The following is a 17,243-nucleotide window of genomic DNA, read 5'->3' as shown; positions in this document are numbered from 1 at the left end:
CCTGGTGCAGACCAGCCCTGGAGAGTGAGGACACTGCCCACAGCCTTGCCTGGTGTAGATCAGCCCTGGAGGGTGAGGACACTGCCCACACACAACCTTGCCTGGTGCAGACCAGCCCTGGAGAGTGAGGACACTGCCCACAGCTTTGCCTGGTGCAGACAGCCTGGGTGAGGACTCCTGTCCCAGAGAAGGCGGCTGCACCTGACCTGCCCTGATCATTTCTGGGAAGGGGATCTGGGCCAGGAGAGCTCAGTGACTTTCCCATTGTCCACAGCAGCACATGCCTGGGTCAGCACTTGAGCCCACGTCCCCGACTCCGATAAGTGTGTGTTAGACTGACCATCACTTCTCCTGGCCACATGGGGATGAGCTTCCCAGAACACTGCGAGGCTGAGCCTTAGGGGTGAGACGCAGCCCCAGGCTGGACCTGCCGGGGCTTCTGCAGGGGGGACTCCCTCAGAGGGCCCGGGGGACACCTCCCCACCTCCGCGGGGCACAGACCTGCCACCCCGGTCTCATCCCAGGATAGCCCGCTCCCACATCCTACACCCAAACACTTCACTGGCCTCCATCTACCAAGGCGGTGCCTGGGGAGGGGGCGGAGGCTTGGGTGGAAGGAACCCCCAGGGCACAGAGTGAGCTAGCCTCAAGAGTCTTCCTGGCCCCAGGATGAGATTAGGAAAAAGAGGGGGGAGAGACGGGCCCATTGCAGAGACATTGGGGGTGGGGGAATTGCGGGCAGACTCCTTGATGCTTCTTTTTGGCGAGCCCATCCCCAGGCTCTGAGCCCCTAGGCTTTCTTTTCACGGCCATGAAAACGAAAGAGGGAGCCAGGTGCCGATGTGACGTAGGGGGGGACATCCTCGACATCAGGCGGGTCTACATCTGCTACCCCAAGTGGGAGGGAGAATAGTGACCTCTGGTAGAGGCCTCAGATCTGGGGCCAGAGGGGAAGGTCACAGCCCCAGGACCGTGGGGGCAGCAGGCAGTCACCACACCCCACTGACTGATTCACTGTCAGTCTTAACTTCCAGTGACCCGTTTAGGACACGGTCATTGACCCTGCAGCCCCCTCATGAGGCAGCTTGGGGGGCAGACTTTATGTTCTTAGTGGGAATGGATTCCTCAAATTCTCCGGGTGTAGGAGGCAGGGCCCGTGTGTCAGATCCCAGGTGGCTCCTTGGGCTGCCCCTGCCAATGTCTCGTGGCTGATGCCCAGTCCGTCTCTGCGCTTCTGTCTGCTCTGCAGTCCTGCTGCTTGCTCCGTGGCTTGACCTCAGCTCCTCGGGACAGTCTAGCCCTGGTCCCAGAAGGATGCTCCACATCTAAAACAGGCAGATTGGCTTTATACAGACGAGGTCGTGCCCGATGCTCAAGCCCCTTTTCCCTCTTCTGTGGACCTAGAGCGTGGGGTAGGTGCAGTGGGCTTGTAGCTTCGGAGCGCACTGGGCCAAACCTTCCACACACTTTCTGTGGACGAGATGGAGACCCAGTGACATAGAGAGACTGCGGTGGGGGAGGGACGCACATAACTGCCGCCTTCTGGTATTTCAAGGGATGCCACTTGTCCTCCTGGGACCCAGTGGCTGAAACTGAGATCCGTGGGGGATGGGGAGGGGAGTTGTAGGAGTCGACGGAGCGCTGGGGGGGCACTTTGAACACTCACAAACTGGCTTGGGCTGCGGGCTGATCCAGTCTGGGGGAGGGGAGCGGGGAGAGGCATTTGGGAACCAGCCCCTGTGACCCAGCTGAATGTTATGACCCGACATCAGCCCAGGAGGGTCACAGTCAGAGGAAAAGGCCCTCTATGCACAAAAATACGACCTTTAGTGGCAGCAAAAAATTAAAGACTAAGTAGATGCCCATTGCCTGGGAAAAGGCTGAACGGATTGTCACATGTGAGGGTAATGGGATATAACAGTCCTCACTTTACATACATGGACCATTGCACCGACCTCCATGGAAAGCATTGTTTATGGGATGTGGATTTGTCCCCCCTGGCCACTTCAGTTTGTCTGACAAAGAACACAGAAAATCATACTTTACACAAGTGGTAAAATGTACTGAAATGCAGACGTACTAACTCCTGGCCCGTAACAAAGAGAATTGTGAAATGAAATGTAAAGCTAACGATAAAGTCTGTGCAGTTCTGTATGGGAAAGGTAAACAGCTCTACAGAATCCACCCGCTGCACCCAGCCTTTATTACTGGGGGTTGGCTGTGCGCCTTATTTTATGAATCTGTCGAGATGTTTGGACAATGGCTTACTCTCTCTTCCCCTCCTTTACCTAATGAAGCTTTCAGAATTCTTTATGTAAAGTCAAATTTTTGTAATGCGAATTTACACGAAGCGAGAAATGCCTGTATTATTGAAGCCTGAGGAAATACTGGCTATGAAGACTTCAGAGAAACCCCAGGAGGCTTGCCCAAACTGATGGCGTGGGAACCGAGCAGAACCTGGAGATCCATGTTCGGGATCAAAAAAAACTCTAACAGGAAAACCAGCAGAAGACCAGAGCTTGGGCCATGGTGACAGCTGCAGTGGCTCCTGAGGCCTGAGCAGAAGGAAGCCGACTTTCCTCAGTCACGGTGGTCACCTCTGCATCTGGGTGTTTGCTCTGCTTTGGGTACTGCTGTCCTCCCGGCTTGTCTCCTGTCTGTCTGCCTCCAGTGACCTCCCTGAGGAGCAGGCAGTCCACACCATGCTCGTCCCCTTCCTTGACGGGGCCACTCACCCAGCAGGTCAGCGGGTGCTGCCCAGAGAGGTTGCCCGCGTTCCAGGTCAGTGTTTGAGAAAGCAAAAAGGCGGGGGGGGGGGGGGCTGGCAGAGCCCCCTGGGAAGGATTTGAACCACCTGAGTGGACTACTCAAGGAATAGTGACCAGGTTGGATGTTAGCTTTTTGCCTTGGTGTTCCTGGAGCCGAGCATAGCACAATGATCTGTATGACATGCTGGGGAAAGGCACCACAGGTCCCATGTCCCTGCTCCCCAGGGGCTCTGGTTGTAATGGCAGAGATCACGCCTGGGAGGGGCTTCTGCTGCGAGCCAGAGGGGAGGTCCCAGCCACAAATCAGGAGGTGAGACCTCTTCTGCAATGTCCTTTCCATTGATTCAGCCACGTCCATTTCTGACGTTTGCCATTTGGTGGTGACCAAGGACATGGGTGGGGAAGCTTCATTTTCTGGGTCTTCAGGAGCTGTGGCTCTGAGCAGGTGGAGGCTGCAGTCCCTGGATGCTGAGTGGGAGGAGGGTAGGTAGTGCTGTGGTCCCCAGGGCCCTTAGGCTTACCTTCTCACTGCCATAATGATTTGGCCAGCAGTTGGTGATGCTGCGTAGTGAGACAGATGGAGCAGTGGCTGGAGCCCTAGGCCTGGAATCGGGAATTGGGACTTGGATGATGCTAGCTGTGTTACCCTGGGCGAGTCTCTTTTCTCTGCCTCAGTTTCCACATCTGTAGAATGACAGTCAGAGCACCCGTCTATCAAGAATCGAGTGAGATAATTTTTGTAGAGAACATTGTAAATCATAAGGTGCTGAATGAATGTGAGCTGCTGTTGGTAGAGGTGAGGACACCGGCCTCTGACACAGAGAATACAAGTGGAATGACTTCATCTGAGGTGATGGAGGACAGCCTTATGAAGGAGGTGACATTTGGAGGACGGGTGGGCAGTAACAGGTGGCTGTTGGGGAGGGTCAGAGATGACAGGGGCGATAGGAACGCACGTAGAGGAAGACGCCTGGCGTTGCCTTTCAGGAAGCACGTGCTCACCCGTGTGATGGCTGAGGCCGGGCCAGCGATGGGGGGGGGTCTGTTGTTCCCAGGGCTTTAGGGTGAAGGGTGCTGGGCTCTCTCCACTGGGGCAGGAGAGGAGAAGGTGGTTGGGACTGTAACAAGAAGAGATTCAGTAAGGATAAAGGTAGAGTTTTATACTTGGATTTTGAAAAATCACATTCACAAGTACAAGATGGCAATGGTGTGGTCAGACTGTTGTAGTGTGAAAAAGATCTGGGGGTCTGAGTGAGTAGATCATGATGTCAGTCTGAGTCAGCAGTGTGGTGTGTGGCATCCCAGCAAGCCAGCATCATCATGGATTATATTGAGAGGCAGAACTTGTGGGAATACGGGAGTGTGCATCCCGCCACATTTGATGGGAACCCCTCCAGATGAACCCACATCTAAAGCAATTGTGCCCTGGTCAGGCCACTTCTGGGGTACTGTGTTCACTTTTGGGTGTCACATTTCAGGAAGGACGTTGCTAGCAAGAGAATGAACAGGGGAGGGGAGGGGAAGGGAAGGACATTAGCATTTTTTAAGCGCTTACTAGGTGCCAGGCCATATGCTAAGTGCTTTGCAAGTATCTTCTCATCAGTCCTCACAGCACCTTTGGGAGGTAGAGGATAGTATGGTACCCATTTTACAGTTGAGGAAATTGAGGCAGGCAGAGGTTAAGTGACTTGCCCAGAGTCACACAGCGAGTCAGTGTGTCATGGCAGGCTTCTTGAATGACCCCCATATTAGGGATGGCATTCATGGTTTTTAAGTAATCCGGGCTGCCTGATTTCTATGAGTCATCCTTTCGACTTCAATTTTTGGACTTCCTGAAATTTCTGGAGAATCCGTCAGGGACTGTTGGGGTCCCCAGCCAGCTGATTGCCAGCACCCCTTTATCTTCAGCATAGGGAGGTTAGTTGAGGGGCAAAGTGGTTCCTCCTTACTTTAGTGTTGCAGCCTGGCTTAAGTGTAATGTGAAACTGCTGAGTTTTTCTCCAGAGGATTCCCCCAAACCATGGAATCCAATACAAAGTCCCAGGCAGAGAGCATCTCCTGTGGGTCCCGGCAAATGTGAAGGGCACAATATTTACCCTGGGGGTAGTATCAGTTAGTCTGTAAGCTCTAATTCACTCACACGGGTGACCCTGCCTGTCTTCACTGGGGTTCTCCCAATCCCTGCTCTCACTGGCAAGGACACATCTGCCCCTCAGGGATCTAGGGGTGTCTTTCTCTTGCTCTCAGCTGAAACTACCCTTTCAGTATAGTCTCATTAATATCAATCAGCGGTGACTTGTATTCGGGATCTCCTCCCTATCATTGATTGATCCACTGGCTAGCACTCTAAAACCATTTGGTCAGTTGACATAGTTTGGATTTTACAAAGGGATATTTACCAAGAAGATAAGAAAAGTGCCAAATACCCTTCCTCTGGACTTGGAGACCCCCTCTCCTTTCAGCTGCCTCAGTTCCTGAACGTGGAATCAACCAGTGCCTGTTACAAAGCATTCATCCCCACCAAGTTCGTTCCAAGTGTGGCGCAGTGGATGCCCAAGTCTCTCTTTTGTTTAAAGAAATAAGTGTCTTGGTGTCAGTCGAAGGCAGTGCTGGACCCGCAGGTCGATCCAGGACTCACCCTGTCCTTAGTCTCTGGCATGGACCCCAGTGCCCTCCTGGCCCTTTGGAAGCTCACGTGTTCAAGTTCCAGTCTGGTCCATCTCCAGTGCCCCATCACCTAACCAGGAAAGACTGGCTACCCCAGGAAGAGAAGCGACAGCAGTCCCATGCGCTCACGGCCCCAGGTCCACTCTGGAGGTATTCTCCACTGAAGGGGGGGGGCAGTTATTGCCTGTCAGGTACAAGACCAAGGGACAGCCACCAGGGTCTTCTGTCTGCATTCTCAGGGCCGCCTCAGAAGTCAATCAAAAAACCTTTTCTCGTTATGTGGTAAGTGGACCCCAGACAGACACAGAATAGCTGTGTCCACATGGCAAAAGGAATCAGGTGGTGCATGCCGCCTGTACTCACAAAGATGGGATTCTTAGTAGCCAGTCCCCCATTACGTAAGAACCATCTGATAGGTCAGTCAGTAAGCATTTATGAAGTGCCTACTATATGCCAGGCACTGTGCCAAGTGCTGAGGATACAGAGAAAAGCAAAAGATGCCCATTGTCTTCAAGGAACTCTCAGTCTAAAGAACAGAGAAGTCTTGGGGAGGATGGAATGGCCATCTACAACATTCAAAGGCTGTCTAGAGGAAAAGGTAATAGCCCAGCTCTGCTTGGTCCCAGAGGGCAGAGCCAGGTGGAATGGGCTCAGATTTTGGACTGATGTAAGGAAAGCTCCGGTTGTCAGAAGAGGCAGTGAGCTGGGACACCCCCTCCCTAGAAAGTTTTCATCAGAGGCTGGATGGCTGTTTGTCTCAGGGTATAGACGGGCCAACGAGAAAGTTCCAGAGGCTTCTTCCAGCTCTGAGGTTGGGTCATTCTGACTGCGTAACATGTAATTCAAAAAAGAAAGAAAATGAGTTTTTCTGTGTCTCAGCTGGTGTGATCAGTTTTTCTTTTGTAATATTACTGCTCAGTGCACAGGCTTCAACATGAAGAGCTGAATACTCCACAAAGTATCAGAATGTGGTGCCACCAGTGGGTGTGAGGGTGGCAAACACCATGGGAATGAGCTCATGAAGTTCCATCCACACCTGGGTCAGGAAAGAAAAGAGGAGAGACCAGAGCTATGATCTCAGCCTTCACTGGAGCCTGGAGCGCTGAGGCAAGGGGAGGGAGGGGGAGCAGTCAGTCCATGGTCAGAGTCACAGCCCGTGGGAGAGTGGGAAGGCTAGACGCTCGCTAAGCCTCCAGGTGGGGTGAGCGGAGCAGTGCCCTGGTGGTGGTGCTCCAAGGTTCCGTCCTTCTGCTGCTCCTTGACTTGTTCCTGACCTGGACGGAGTCTTTAGGTAGGACACAGAAGGGCAATCTCCCCTGAGACAAGGGAGGTGAGATTTGAAGATGCCGAGCTGGATAGATATTCCCAGAGGAGGTGGCATTACCTGACAAGCTACACAGACATAGGGAGCCTGTGTGCAGTCAGGAAGTCAAAGGGTGCTGTCTCCCTTGATCCCCCAAGGTTTCCTGCACAGACTTCTCACACCTGCCTTACCCTGAAGTGCTGCTCTGGCCCTCGGTCGGCCTGCCAAGCCTTGTTCGATGTCCTAACTGAGCTGGAGGCTCACACATGTCTTCCCACACCCTTCTCCATTTGTTCTCTCTCTCTCTGTGAGGCTGCCCAGAGATTGTAGGATCACAGGATTTGAGAATTAGAAAGACCTCAGAAATCCTCTGATGCAACCCCCTCGTTATACGGTGGAGAAAACGGAGGCCGGAGAGGTGAGCTAATTTGCTGGAGGTCACAGACTCAGTGGCTGAGCTGGACTTGAGACCTAAGTCTTGGGTTACCCAATCAAGTACATGGCCCTGCCTTGTGCATTGGGCTAGGGCAGGAGTGTGTGTGTGTGTGTGGGGGGGGTTGTCTATCAGGACCTCTGATGCTCCTGAGGTCTGTGTTGCATAAGTGATGGGAGCATTTGGCCAAACATAGGCCCTGCCTCGGGGCTGGTGAGCAAGGAACCAGTAAAATAACAGGTAATAAGCCCTGCCAGGAATGAGGCAGGAATTCTCAGCTCCACGGCTGAGCTCCCCAGAGATCAGGAAGAAAGCTGCTAGGAGCTGGGGGAGGGAGGAAGGGGCGGCAGCTGGTAACTGCCTGCCATATTTAACATCTTGACAGAGATGCCCTGGAACCCCAGAGGTAGACAGGAAGAAGGCAGATTGAAATTCTGGTAGACGCTGGGGTATAGGAGTCATAATGCCTGGAATCTCAATAGGAAGGGGGGTGTCCTTTGGGTGTGCCTCCCCTCCCTAAGCCTCAGATCGTCTCTAGGGCCCCTCCCAGTTCTAAATCTCATCCTGCTTCATCTGGATATGAAGTGATCAGCCTGGACTGTTGCCAAAGCCTCCCAATTGATCTCTCCCCTTCCAGTCCCTGCTCTCCCTAGCCCATCAATCTGCTGCCAATCAATGCTGCCCAAACGAACTTCCTGCTGCACAAGGCAGACCGTGTCCATTTACAAGCCACGCTGCCATCTTCCAGATCCCCGGCCTCCCTGCTGCATCTCACCCTAGATTCTAGGCTGTCAAGACCCTTTTGGATCTTGACTCCTTCACTTGCTACTAGATCTCCTTCTGAGTCATCTGCAGATTTGATGAACATACCCTCTAGGCTTTTACCAAAGCCATGGATAAACATATGAATGTAACCCCCTCACTCTCAGGGCTCATTCACCCAATCCATGTCTCCATTAGCAGACTGGATCCCCAGAAAGAGTGGCTATTGCTCCTCTTGGGTTCCAGAGGAAGCTCTGTTCCTGGATATTCTCCTAAATGCAAGATCATGAGCCCCCACCAATGGGCTTCCTTTTAATCAACCAGTAGACTCAGTTCTTTAGCAAAGATATTTAACCAGGGGCAGCTAGGTGGCACAGTGGATAGAGCACTGGCCCTGGAGTCAGGAGGACCTGAGCTCAAATCCAACCTGACACATAACACTCACTAGCTGTGTGACTCTAAGAAAGTCACTTAACCCCAATTGCCTCACCAAAAAAAAAAAAAAAGATATTTAATCAAATGGCATAGCAAGTAGTTACAAAGCATTTCCCTTAAACATCAGGGTTACATCCCCCACAGACATATACAGAGTCCAAGAGGGATTAGTGATCAGGAACTTAAAATATCATGTTTGTGAGGCACACATGTTGGGACACGTGGTTGGTGGAGTCATAATTCCTGTATTGCAGTGGCAATCAGCATTTATTTGGTGCCTACTGTTGGCAGGCACTCTGTTAAGCACATGGCTGGGCAGGGGGAGGTGATGGAATAATCAACAGGCCTTGGCACCATATTGGTTATGGGAGGTGAGACAAAATGAGAAGTCTAGAATGCCATCTAGGTTGCAAGCCTGGGTAACTGAGAGGATGGTGGTGCCTCCATCCTCTCTAATCCTTGATGACCTTTCTCTCTCCATGAGGATCCCATGAAATTCATTATGAGTCAGCCACAGTTCCTTGAGGTGGCTTTTCACCAGCCATCATTAGTGGCTGGGTGAGCTGCTCCTCCTAAGGTCTGTCATTTGGGTTTCTGGTTTGGGCCAATCTGCTGCTGGGTTAGGCTAAGCAGGTCACTTTGTAGCTTCACCGGCTCCTCCCCATGGCGCAGCATCTGCTGGACCAGTCAGTGTGCTGGTCTCCTCTTTTTTTTCCTACCTTCAGCCTGGGTGGGGAGTTACTGTGCTTTCTTCACCTATCATGAAGACTCTTAAGCTCTTAGCTTGTGATGACAGAAGCGTCTTCCCTTTGACTCCCTCTGCTCCAGACAGGAGATTATAAAAAACTTGTATTTCTTTTAGAGAAATTCTTCCTGGATCAAAAGTTCTTTCTTTCCTTAAGCCTTAGTGTAATTAGTTTTTCCCCTGTTGCTTTAGAGTAATTATTTTCAGCTCAGTGGTTTTTACTTCCCATATTCCTTTGAAAATCTTGTCTAGAAGAGAGGGTAGGACAGAGGAGGGAAGGGAATCTGTGTCCTAGGGCACCATTCAGTTTCTGGCTGGCCTCTCCATAGGCAGGCAATGTATTCATATTTCTTCCCTTTCTACAGGGAATTTCTATTTTCCAGTTGAAGATTTTCCCTTTTACGTTTCTTTGCTTCTGCCTTTCAACCTCTTCAGACATGAAATTAGGGTCACCTTGACTAGTCTCACTGGAGCATTCATTCCCCTTGCCATCCAGCTACGTCTGAATTGGTCAGATTGTCATGTCTCCTAGGCTGCCTCTCCCCCTCTTCTCCACAGAAATAGTATGAGATAACTTTACAAAAACTCTTACTAAAAACCAGGAAAACTCTTTCAAGGCAGTCAATAAGCATTTAGTAAGTGCTTACTATGTGCCAGGCACAGCACGGAACCCAGGGGACACAAAGAAAGGAAAAATATAGTCCTTACCTTCATGGAACATGTAGTCTATTTAGGGAAACAACATGCAAATAACTATGTATGTACGAGATACATACAGTACAAAGAGAAGCCAATCTCAGGGGGAAAGAATCAATAAAATGGATCAAGTGCCTACTGAGTGCTAGACACTGTGCTAAGTAAGCACTGAGATAGAAAACAAGGCCCAGACCTAGGCCTGACCTCAAGGAGCTTACAGTCTAGTGGGGGAGACAATGTGCAAACAAACATGTACAAATGAGCTACACCTAGGACAAACAGGAAATAATGAGCAGAGGGAAATCTGGCCTGCAGAGGGCTTGGAGAATGGTTCCTGGGAAGGGACTCACTAACAGGGTGAGGGGCTTGTGGGGTGGGGGTGGGGAAAGCCTCCTGAAGGGAGTGGGAACATCCCCCTCCTCTGCTAGTTCTGTGACCTTGTTAAAAATAAAAACTGGGAGCGGGGATGAGCTGAGTCTGCTATGACCTGTTCCGGACAGAATAATTACCACTTATCTTTCTAGGTATTTATTAATCTCATTACTCATTTTTCCCCCTGGAATTCTCCCAGGAATTTAAATCAACTTCTTTGGCCATAGTTTATAGACTCTGTGCTTCTTCCTTTAGCCAAATGAAGATATTTGCTCTTCTATAAACTTGTGACCACTCTCACATTGTTTAGGTAGCTAGGTGGGGCTGGAGCTGTGGTCCTGGAATCAAGAACACCTGAGTTCAAATGTGGCCTCAGATGCTTTCTAGCTGTGTGATCCTGGGTGAGTTACTTAATCTGTCTGCCTCAGCTTTCTCAATAGCACCCACTTCCCAGGGTTGTTGTGAGGTTCAAATAAGGTATTTTTGTAAAACACTTAGAACATAGTAAGTACTATATAAATGCTTATTCCCTCTATCCCCCCTCCCCTTCCCTGTCACAAATCCCTGATCACATCTCAGCCATCACATCTGCTGGTTCTGTCAGGACCCAAGGATATAAGTCTTCCACTATCTTGCATTCATCAAAGGCAATGAGTGCACTTTTCCCATCTCCTTGCTCATCCCAGGATCTCTTGATTTGTCATTTTCAGAACAGAGGTCATTCTTCTTGGTAGAGAAGTTTGTCACTGATCACCATCTGTATACCTCAAAGGTATACCTTGGGTTCCAGAGGGAACTCTGTTCCTGGATATTCTCCTAAATGCAAGATCATGAGCCCCCACCAATGGGCTTCCTTTTAATCAACCAGTAGACTCAGTTCTTTAGCAAAGGCATTTAATCAAATGGCATAACAAGTAGTTATGAAGCATTTCCCTCAAACATCAGGATTACACTCTCCCTTTCCTTCTTTGGTCCTCCTTTTCCTCTCAAGATACCGACCCTTCCTCACTGTTGCCATCCTTCACTTCCCTGGCCAACTGGGGCTTATCCCCAACACTATTTTTATAGGATTGTGTCCCATTCTTAGATTCATCATCCATCAACTTGGTCTACTTTCCATCTTATGTATGTTTTTTTTTCAAAGTCTAAGTTGGTTTCTGAATTCCCTATGCTTCCATGTCAGTCTCTTCAGACAATTTCATTTACCCCCTCTTCATTTGAATTGTCAGCCTTTGTGCCTTGAGAATTTCATTCTTGGGCACCTATCACCCATCCTGGGCTGATTCCCGTAAAATATTTGTCCTCATGTGATCTTACCTGTTTTCCCTTTTTAAACCTTTTGAGACCTGCTTCCGCTAAAACTAAGGGGCATGTCAGACTATGCCCAGGTTTTCCCTCTTTCTCTGTCATAAGCTTCAGGATGGAGTGATCACTTTCCCCCAGGATTCATATAATTTTCACTTCTCTTTATTAAGTTTGCCTTATCAGAGATACAGTGCACTCATGGGTTTCATCTCACTAAATCTCAGCAACTGCTGTGGTATTATGATCCATAGCATATGTTTAAGATTTCTGCCTTTCTACTTTTACTTATGATTTCTTCATGCCCTAGAACATGATCGATTTTTATAATAATTCCATGTGAACCTGAAAGCAATATAATTTTCATAATTCCCTGTGAATTCAGCAATTTTCTTAGGTATATCAGATTCAGCTTTTCTAACATTCTGTTCAAGCCTATAATTTCCTTTTCATTTATCTTTATGTGATATTTATCAAGATCCAAAAGAATAATATTAAAGGCTCCCATTATCAATGCCTTACTATCTATATCTTTTTGCATTTCATTTAGCATTTTCTATAAATCCTTAGTTTCTATGCCATTTGGTCCATATGCATTTAATACTGGTTTTGTTGTATTGTCTACAGTGTCTTTAAGAATACTGTAGTTTCTCCTATCTGTCTCTCTTGGAGATATGCATTTTTACTACTGCTTTATTTGAAATTGTGATGATAACCATTGCTTTTTGCTGTTGTTGTTCAGCTGAAACATAACACATTCCATTCTAGTTTGTCACTTCAAGTCTGTATGTGTCCCTATATTTTGGGCATATTTCCTTTGTGCAGTATATTGTTGGATTATGTTTTCTAACCCATTTTCCAGTTTCTTTTTGTAGGTGATTTCAATCTGTTAACATTCAAGTTTGTAATTAAGTTTGGTTTTTCTCTTCGTGATATCCTATTTGTCATAGTACATATTTATATTATCACAAAGTGCATCACAACTTATTTTATTTGTAACAATCTACTCCTTTTATCTGCCCACATAGAGAAACAATTGCCTCTCCTCCAACACAAGTTTTGAGGATTCTACTTTTACTGATGTATATTTTTAATCTCCTCTCATTCCAGATAAGAAGGCAGTTTAGAGGTTGCCTTTTTCCCTTTAAATACTCCTTTTCCAGATGCTATTTCTGTCTGATCCCTTCCTCTCTCTCCTCCTATAGCAAATATACATCAAATCACCACATACTCATTCCTTGCATTACAGACTTCTTTATCTTGGCATTATTCTGCATTCTCAATTTTTATGTCAAAAGAGTAACTATGGTTTCTACTGAATGAATAAATGACTAACAAATCTTTGGCAGAATTAGAGAACCAGCTTTTCTCATGAAGCAATATGCTCAGTTTTGCAGAGTAGGCAATTTTGGTTGAAGGCTGATTTCACTTTAAAAAAAAATTATACTATTCTCCAGCTTCTGTCAATGCTCATCTTTATTGAATAATTTCTTTTGTGATTCAAATTGGTGCTTTTTTGACATGCAATTTTCTGCTTCCTGCCTGCCGTGGCAGGTGAAAGATGAAATGACTGAGATAAACAAAGGTTCCATCTTCTGAGCATTCTGATTTATTAAGCAATGCATGCCAGTTACCCAACAAACCAGGATGAGACCTCCTTACCTTAGATCTGGGCCCTGAATACAGGGGGACACAGACTTTTGTACATTAAAAACAATGAATCAAATAAGGCCAATTAATTAAAAAGAAACAATATAACATGAGGTAATCTGATCTCTAGTTGGATGAAAGATCAGGGACTTTCCAAGTTGGGAGGGGGGAGAGTGAACAGGTGAAATTCCCTGAAATCAGAAAAAGAGGTGTGCCCCTCCCCCAAGTGTCTGTGAACAATCAAAGGAACATGGAAACAATAGCAGACCTACCATTAAGGGGCCAGCTTTCAGATAAGACAGATGGGCTGTTTGAGATGTACAATAGTGAGAAAACTCCTTGGATTGGTCTTTGGATCTGACCAGGTTTTTGTTCAGCATCACCCAGGTTTTTGGTTAAGGGTCTCTAAGCAGCGGGGTGGCGGGGCAGGCTAGGTTCAAACTATGCGATAAGGTTTTCTCCAAATTCCCACAATTGAATAAAGTTTTCTTACAAGACAGAAAATGGACTAGACCCATAATTGAATAGAAAGGGAACTGAGCTAGCTCCAGAACTGAGTCACAAGATGGAGTCAGTGGGGTTCACTCAATTCCTGCAATTAACAATTTGCTCTCCTTATCCCCTAGTATTGTTCTGATAAAACTTCTATTGCTCATTTGCCCTTATTATAGAAATTTTCTGTGAAAGGAAAAGGAGTTAAAACCTGACATATAATGGGAAAAACTCCCTTAGCTCTGTTTGATTCCAGGCATGAGTCATATCTGATAGCCAATCTTGTAATCACAGGGTATCAAAAGCAAGGCTCGGGATTAACCAGGTGGGGAAATTTCCTGTTCAGAAAGGAAATAACAATGGGGAAACTGAGTCAAGAGGCTCCTACCTTAGACAATGCCAAGATCATCCCCTCAACTTTTTCCCAGGCACAGACATTCACTTGTCACAGTTCTCAGACTTCTCTCCATGTCATTTTCTACTGTTGGCTTCATGACAGTTCAGACAACCATTCCTGTAATCAAAACTCAAAACAATAGTAAATTATGGTCCCAAGAGTTTTTACCTCAAATAGCAAATTTTCACTAATCACAACTTAGGGCTCGAATATTGCTAATTTCTTATGTTTCCTTAATGGTTATATGTCATTTATTCTTTACTTATAAGATAAAACTAACCAAAGTCGAGAGTTTTCAAATATATAGCAACTACTTGGAGAGTTGACTCATGTTGATGTATTGAAGTTACATCTTTAAACCACCCTATATGTTTTCATAATTTTTTTAATTTATAGTCAAAATTTTTCAAATGAAAACTCACTTTTTTATAGTAAACTTATTATTATCTATTTTAAAATGGAATATACCCCTAAATATTTAATAGTTTTCATATATCTATTTTTATCATTCTTTTAATAGCTCAATTCATAATCTAACAGCATCTATGTTAAAAAAAGAAAAATTGGAGGAATCTCTGTCCTCTACCACTTCCTCCCTTTCCCCTTCCCTGAGACTGTAGGCAATCTGATATAAGTTATACATATGCAATCATATAAAACATTTCCATATTAGGCATTTTGTGCAAGAAGACTTAAAAACAAAAAAAAAGGAAGAAAAGAAGAGACAAATAATATGCCTTAACATCAGTTAATATCAGTTCTTTCTCTGGAGGCAGATAGCATTTTTCATGATGAGTCCTTTGGGATTGTCTTGGATCATTGTATTGATGAGAATAGTTAAGCCATTCACAGTTCTTCATCCTAAGTTATTGTTGTCGGTGTGTACAATGTTGTCCTGGTTCTGCTCTCTTCCCTCTGCATCAGTTCATGTAAGTCTTTCTAGGTAAGGAATTGTTTTGCTAACAGTATTTCTGACGCAATGGTTTTCCAAATTTCACAATATAAGAAAAATTTGGAAATACAATAATAATATACACAATATTATGTATTCAAAACATGAAATAAAACTTATATCAGTCAGATGACACCAATTCATCTGAATTCATTTCCACATTATCACATATAAGAAACATTAATCTTACTAATCACATCTAAAACCCACTTTAGAGTTATCAAGTGAAAAGTCATTACGTTCAATTAAATAAGTCAAAATTTATATAGTTCTTACCAAATGCTAATCACTGCATTAAGTACTTTACAATCATTATATTATTTGATCTTCACAACAACCCTGAGAGGTGGGTACCATTATTATTTTCCTCTTTATAGAACAGGAAACCTAGGCAAACAGAGATAAGATAACTTTCTTAAGATCACTCGGCTAATAAATTTCAGTGACTGGAATGTAATTCAGGTTTCCCTGCATTTTTCCAGCATTTTTTCCCCAACACCTTTATTTGGGAACCTGGTCTGAGATGAGAGGAGTTAACAGGGTCAGAGGGGGACAGTCTTTGAACTGGGGGAGTCACAAGGAGTCTCTGAACTTGGGTGAGAGTCAGAGGAGTCTTTGATTTAAACAATCTTTTCTCTTTTCGTGGTCTGGGAAGGGTTAACAAGATGTGGCTGTTTAAGTTTCAGATAAATTAAAAAAAACAAACTGTATACCTCCCCCCCCTTCTCCCCCTTCACTTTGGGGTTGTTTTCAAACTAGCTATATTCCTTCCTTACACTAAAACAATAGAGCTATCAATCCTCAGGGGAAAAAAGTGATTTGATTTCTGTTTACCGTGGAAACCTTCACAGAATTCTGTTCTTATTTTTCCTTAAAGCCAATTCTACAGAGCAGTACCACAAAACTCACTGAGACCTTTCAGCGTATGTTGTTAAGTGAAAATGCTTAACCTCCAAACCTCCAAAACCTGCTGAGATGTTTCCCTTAGTTTGCAGTTCTACGAAGTGATTATCTGATTTTATTTCTTTGATTCCACCAAGGCCAACACTGAAGTAACAGGGGAAAAGTATCTTGCAGGTTTTTTTTGTTCTTCTTTCTACTCTGGTTGTTCGGTTGTTGTCCAAGAGGATCAAAATGACATCCCCATGTTGGAGTCCAGGTACAGTGTGTCTAACTGCAGTAGATCAGACCAATACAAGCTCAGAGGGCTCTACCACAGGTCAGGCACACATAGTCTGTGTGAACTCTGGTAGGCTGGCCATGCTGTTCAAATGCCAAATGTATGTTTGCCTAAAAGACTATCTTTTTAACCTAATCTCCCACTGAAAGCCTAAAATGGGTTAGTTCTGTTTACAGTGACAACTGCTTCAAGTGTGAAACTTTATTAATATTCCTCACCATTCTAAACTCTTTGCAGCCTTTTAGCAGTTTTTCTGGCTGGTTTTCCTTTCCTTGAGGCTCAGGACAAAGAGGTAGTGAGAGGGAGAGAGAGGAGCAAACAGGCTGACTACTTCACCCCAACACTTTGCTGGATGAAAACTAGTTATGTGGCAGCTTCAGTTCTCTGGAATACAACCAAGGAACCGGAAGAAAGCCCAAAAGGCTGCTGAAGCAGGTGTATTGTACTCAGGGTCAAATTCAGAGCCTATTAACTTTTAATTTGCACAGAACTGTAATAACCTGAGATATCTGATTTCCTGCTCTGCAATTTGTTAAGAGAATAAGGATTGGGGCAACAGTGAACCCTCCATGCAATGAGTATTTAATAAATAACAAAAATAGAACTGAGAAGGGACAAGGGGTAGGGGTGGCATTGTTAGAGGTAGCACATGAATAGCAGGAATCTGTCATCTGCCATGACTTCTGGGGAAAAAATATTAAAAAGCCCAAAACTTAACTCTAAACCACCCACTCCCCAGAGTGAACCAAATCTAAACTTCCCCAACCTCTGGGGTAATTCCAAATGTTCCCAGTCTCTGGGGTAAACCTAAAATTTCTTGGGAAAAGACCAGTCCTGAGGGGGCGTCAAAATCCAAACCTAAACTTCCCCAATCCCTGGAGCAAACTTGAACTCTAAACCACCCCACTCCTTGGGGGCAAATCTAAAACTAGATCCAAACGTAAACCCCTCAGTCCTTGGGGTGGGCCCCCAAATAGCCCATACCTAAAGTTCCCCAATCTCTAGGGCAACTGCCAAGTCTTAAAGTAAAAAATCAAAATAATAACCTAACCTTACCCAAGCTTGGAAAAAAAAATATGTGCAAGAGCA

The sequence above is a fragment of the Vombatus ursinus genome, unplaced genomic scaffold (genome assembly GCF_900497805.2).
Source record: "Vombatus ursinus unplaced genomic scaffold, bare-nosed wombat genome assembly UNPS02014845.1, whole genome shotgun sequence".
Taxonomy (NCBI): Eukaryota; Metazoa; Chordata; class Mammalia; order Diprotodontia; family Vombatidae; genus Vombatus; species Vombatus ursinus.
Note: the sequence above shows the minus strand (reverse complement) of the source record.